We start from the raw sequence: 6,001 nt of genomic DNA on the forward strand, positions 1-6,001 counted from the left end.
GCAGGGCTTGGGCGGGGCGGGTCGCAGGGGATCAACAGGGCGGGCGGAGGGAGCAGTTATGGCTGCTCTCAGTCCTGTTCCCAGAGGCTCTGCTTCTCAGAACCCCGGCAACCGCTGCAAACCTCGGAGAGAAAGCTGCCCTCACGTTCCAACTGATGCCAGACAATCCCGCTTCTCCTGTTTGAGTCTGAGTCCCTAGAGACTCGCCCGGATCTGGAGCTCAGAGTCTGAGACTCCCTCCTGATTGTAAACGACAACCGCGCCCTCAGCCACCAGCCCGCTTTGCGCGCGCACCTCCGCACCTTTAAATTTTCCACACTGCGCCTACTCTGAGCCTCGGTTTGCTGTTGTCTTTCCTTCTAGTTGAAGAGTCTCTCCTCAGCCAGCTTTCCTGTGGTTCTGGGTGATGTCCGTTCTGTCTTTTAGTTGTATTTTTGAAGTGGTTGTTTGCGGCAGCAGTCTCCGGTGTTTACCTATGCCGCCATCTTGGTGGTCAATAACTTATTCTTATGAAACTACTATTTCCCCAAAAAGCATCTGGATTCTCATATGCTTCTGCATTTAATCTGTTGCAATATTACATATCATATAGCGTCTGGAAAACTTCACTGTACAATTATGAGCAAATGAAAGTGAACAAAGCAAATAGTATCTTAGTATTACTATGAAACTAACTTTAACCTTACAGATACCCTGAAAAGATATCAGGGACCCCAGGGATTTCTAGACCATACTTTTGAAACCAATAGTATAGTGGATGGAACAGATAGCTTAAATGTATTTTTAGTACTATCTTAGTGAAAACTACAAAGTTCTCTGAGAGCACAGAGAAGGGAGCACTACCTTTGGAGACAGCTTAGAAACTTTTACAGATCTGAGACCTGAGCTCAAGTCCTTACACACTAGGTCCTATAAGTCTTTCTCCAACTTTGCAGAGTGGCTCCTACCCCTCCTCCTCCTCTCACTTGGTTGCTGCCCCTCAAACTGACCAACCTTGCTCTCTTTTTCAAGCCTTTGTATTTACTATTCCTTCTGTCAGGGCTATTCTTCACCCATATATCCCAGGGCAGTTCTTGGCCAGACTTGGCCATCCTAAAAGGTAAGGAGAACTATACCTTTCATACACCTGTAATCCATTCAGGGCTCACTGCTTGAGAAATTCTGCCTTACACGAACTGTTATGAATGTTCACTAGGTGTCATATTTAACAAAGTAAATGGTAACACCATTTTGTAAATGTAAAAAACTGAGTGGAGAAAATAAAACTAAATATCATTCAACAATAGAATGAAAAAATACAAGAGAATGAATTAGATCTGTATGTTTAAACAATAATAAATCTCAAAAACAATATGCACAAAAATTACAGAAATGTTCCTATGACACTATGTAAAATTTTAATTTATATTTTGAAAGGTAACACATGATTTAAAATTATAAGAACTTTCTCCCAACCCTGTCCTCCAGTTACACAGCTTCTCTCTCACAAAACAACCAATATGACCAGGTTTCTGTGTGTGTGTGTGTGTGTGTGTGTGTGTGTATACCTTTTAAAAATTTTTTAAATTTTATTGAATTTTAGAGAGAGGAAGGGGGTGGGGGGGAGAGAGAGAAAACACTCCTTGGCTGGGTAGGTTAGAGCATCGTCCATGGTTGAGGGTTCAATCTCCAGTCAGAGCATATATAAGAAGCAACCAATGAATGCATACATAAGTGGAACAACAAACGGATGTTTCTCTCCTCCCTTCCCCTCTCTCTTTAAAATCAATTTTTTTAAAAAAGATACATATGTGAGAGAGAAACATTGATTAGCCGCCTCCCACACTGCAGCCTGACCAGAGATCGAACCTGCAACCTGGATATGTGCCCTTACCAGAATCGAACCTGTGACTCATTGGTGTCCAGGATGATGCTCCAACCAACTGAGCCACACTGGCCAGGGCTCTACCTATCTATCTTTATATAAAGTTGTTAAGTGAGCAGAACAATACTGTCATATGGTTTATGTATATCTTCATATAAATTAAAAATTTAAAGACATGCATGGGAATTATAAAGACCAAATTCAAGATAATAATTACTTACAGGCAAAGAGAGAGAGAGAAAGAGGGAATGGACTCAGAAAGAAGCACTTCAAATGTACCTAATAAATAAGTGATCTTGAATCAGTCAAGATCTATGATGTTATTTAAAAATCAGCTCTATTTGTGCACATAAAACAGCTTCACAATAGAAATCATGGTCTTCTATAAATGTATTATTGGAAATAAAATAGATCACACATCTAAGCATTTATATTCTAAGGGTTCTGAACTATTATTAACAAAATGTTTCAACCTTGATTAATTACTACAGATTTTCAAAATATCCTACCAAACAAAAAGTGCAATGAAAACAGAATACATTCACAGACAGAGACACACACAAACAAGTCAAAATATCTTTCATTCCCACATTCAACTTGTGGAATAATATAGATTGTGTTGGAAAAACCATGGTCATGAGTGGCCTTAGCTTTCTCCCTTCCCAGCTTGAAGAGACATCTGGTTGCCAGCTGTGTAGCTCCTAAGAGTCACTGCTTGCCAAGTAGTTGGCAGAAGGTGGTGAAGAGCTGACCACCTATAATCCATTTTGACACTGCCTTGGACTATCACTTTGCAGAACTGGGTATATTACAGAAATTCTAAAAAGAGTTGGCCAAATTTCAAGGTAGGAAGATGGCCATTTTGACTTTAAATCAAATCAAAACAGTATGATGTAGGAAAAGAGGAGAAAAGAAGATAAAAAAGTTACTAAAATTTACAGGAATATTTACAGGGCTATGTCCTTAACCTCTCCCAGATATTGTCCACCACACTTCTATCCATCATTATTTTAAATATGGTAAGTGTAAAAACAGCTAAAGCTAAAGTGTAAAAACGATATGTCTACGTCTACGTAAGTATAGTGTCATTCATATCTTTCACTTTTATGTCAGTTCGTATAATATATATTTAGTATATATAAAATATGTCAGTATGACATAAATATATGAACATAAAAATTTAACAAATAGCATGGAGATTTTACTTAACTTTTATGTTGTTTTTATGCCTTTTGTATAGTGTGTGTGTGTGTGTGTGTGTGTGTCATATATATACACACACACCTATATATCAGAGGTATAGGTATAAACAAACTTGGGGAGATGCTACAGTTTGGGAAAGGCACTTTATTTAAAAAAAAAAATCAATACAACTTCCCCACAGATTCATGATGTAAAATTCTATAATCAAGGCTTGTAGATTTGTAATTATGGTATGTCAGCTACATTTAAACAAGAGTGTTAAAAGATTGTTAAAGTTAAACTAACACAATTGCAGTGTGAATTGTCCTAGTCTCATTCTAATCTACTGGTGTCACTTTCATTTAATCAGAGGGAACTATGGGCCAAAGTCAGTGCTATTTCCAATGCTTTAACATTCTTTGTTCACACTGGATTTTAAGCCAATACCAATCTAAAAAGATATATTTAAGAAAGTATTTTTAATCAATTAATTCACTCACCAGTGGGCTAGTTTAGCAGGTTTTATTGAAAATAAATTGCCTTTAAAGTTATTAAATATCTCTTTATGTTAAATGGATGAAAACATTTCCTTGCTAAAGAATTTCTTGAATTTATCATAACTCTGGTTAAAAAAACACACTTACAAACATAAATTCTATTTGGAAACTTATTGTGGACATATTATTTAGCTGAGAGACCATATATTTTCTGGCATGGATTCATTATTTACAGAGTGCATTCAAATTTTAGTTTAAGTAAGGTACAACATTCAATTCACAGTTGTACTATCAGCAAGTAGTCTCAAATAACACAGAAAACAGTGCTATGTTAGCTAGTTACAGAAGAGGTATGAATACTAATCATCCTAGTTTGCCTGGAACTTTCCCAGATTTAGCACTGAAGCTTCCATATCCTCGGAAAGCCTTCAGTCCCAGGTAAACCAGGGTACTGATGCCACCTAGACATGAAAAAAGATGGGGGAGGATTTGACAGTTCTGCACTGGAGAAGAAAATTGGAGTGATATTTGGTAACTTCCTGCTAGGGCTGCCAGATTAGCTATGACCCAGTCACAGGTATTAATAAGTTCAGCAATCTTTCTGGAATATGAATCCAAATGTTTAAAAAGAGCCTGCCAGACCCAAACTTACCAACTAATACCCACTTAACAGTAAGTCACATGTGGACAAAGGCTGCTGCTTGAAGAAACTTAATACAATTACCCACCCAGCCCATAGTACACACATTTCTCTAGCTTCACAGCCAGAATTAGTCCTGAAAAAACAATCCTGTTGCTGGGAAGGGGATATGTAAGGAGTCCTAGGAGTCAGAGGCTCAGAACCAAGTCAGCCTTGTTGCTGTCCAATTCTCACTTTAAATGTGATGACTTTAAATCTCTTCTTCCAAATAAAAGTTATGACTTCTGAAGAGAAACAGGGCTATGGGAAATGAACATCTAACTAGAAAAAAGGTGATGAGAACAGAAATTGGTTTTTAGACCACTGTTTTAAGAAACCAGTGTTCACAAAACCAGGAACATGTCTGAATCATGAAACTAATCAAGAAATCTTTGAAACTAAATTTGGAGGAGAAAAAAATGCATACCTTTAAAAACCTTTTTATGAAAAAATATTTAAACATATAGAGAATATAATGAAGCCCCATGATCATTCAGCCCCAGCAATCATTGATATGTTGCTGTATCTCCCTTATCTATTTTTTTTCTTTGCTGAGGTACAATGAAGAATTTTAAAAATAAGATATTAAGTCAGAAGATGGAAAGAGTTATACTTAAATTTCAGAGAAAAATAACGAGAGGAGAGTAGGGAACAATATTTACAGAATTAGATGGTTATCTACCAAAGCAAAATATGTGTAATAAATAGCTAAAATAGAAATTTTAGGACTAAAAACACACACATATCTAATTTTAGTACACATGGGGAACTCCACTCCAAAATGTCAATAACAAAGCCATGAAAAAATGTATGATAGATATTTTCATTAATTTATAAGCAATTGAATATACTGTATAGTAAATTATGCAGGTTTCAAAAAATGATTTTAATGTCATGAAGTATGAAGAATCAACATTAAAATTTGATAATGCGCTGTTATTGAAGTAAGATGAAAATAAAACTTTATCTCCAAGCAGTTTCCATAAGTACTTGGGAATGTTTGAAAGCCTAAAAATTTAGCTTCTTAATTATCTAAATGGGTTTGTTTTCTCTAGAACATGTACTGTAAGCATATAATACTTGAACTGAGTAATTTCATAAACTAGTATAGATCATTAGAATAAGAAATGACAAAATCATATAGGTAATTAATGGGAATCTACCATTAGAAGTCATTTCTCGTGATTTTCTATGTAAAGCACTCTCCATTATACCCTGGTGCTTCTACTATACTAAATAGATTTATTAAAATGGCATAACCAAAGTCAAGTCTAGCAAAAGTGAACAACAGAATGCTGGGGCGAGTAATGGTGCAAATTATTTCTATTTTTAATTACATATCTCAACTGTCACTGAAAAAATCTTTTAAATACAGATATATAGATATATATTGAGAGAGAGAGAGAGAGATCTCAATTCCCTTCCTATTATCACACATTTAAAAAAATACTTTGGAAGTGTTGTCCTTAAAATAGGAAGCTGTAGATCAGAGCCCTGGGTTCCTTCCTTTGCTCTGCCACTGACGAGTGCTGAGATCTCAGACAAGTGTGGCTTTTCTCTTTTAACTTCATTAAACCTCCGTTGCTCGTCAGTAAGACGGGACTACACACAGTCTCCCCTGGCGGCTTGCCACACACCACGTTACAGAGCGTGCACGGCAGGCGCCTCCCGCAACAACTGCAGCAGGTGGGCGCTAACTCCGTCTCACAAATGAAGACCCCGAGGCACCCGCAGGCACCCGAGGCGCGGCGTTTGCAGGCAACAGCACAGAGTGGGCGG

The 6,001-nt window shown here is 37.1% G+C and overlaps 1 protein-coding gene across 1 annotated transcript in view; it reads right to left on the minus strand.

Annotated features, from left to right (window-relative positions):
• Positions 1 to 6,001, minus strand: part of TBCA (tubulin folding cofactor A) — a 52,354-nt gene that overhangs the window by 45,209 nt on the left and 1,144 nt on the right. The gene's annotated exons all lie outside the window — the stretch shown is intronic.

This window comes from Myotis yumanensis, unplaced genomic scaffold, assembly GCF_028538775.1.
Source record: "Myotis yumanensis isolate MYYU_CA2020_CCGP unplaced genomic scaffold, mMyoYum1.0.hap1 SCAF_4, whole genome shotgun sequence".
NCBI classification, from domain to species: domain Eukaryota; kingdom Metazoa; phylum Chordata; class Mammalia; order Chiroptera; family Vespertilionidae; genus Myotis; species Myotis yumanensis.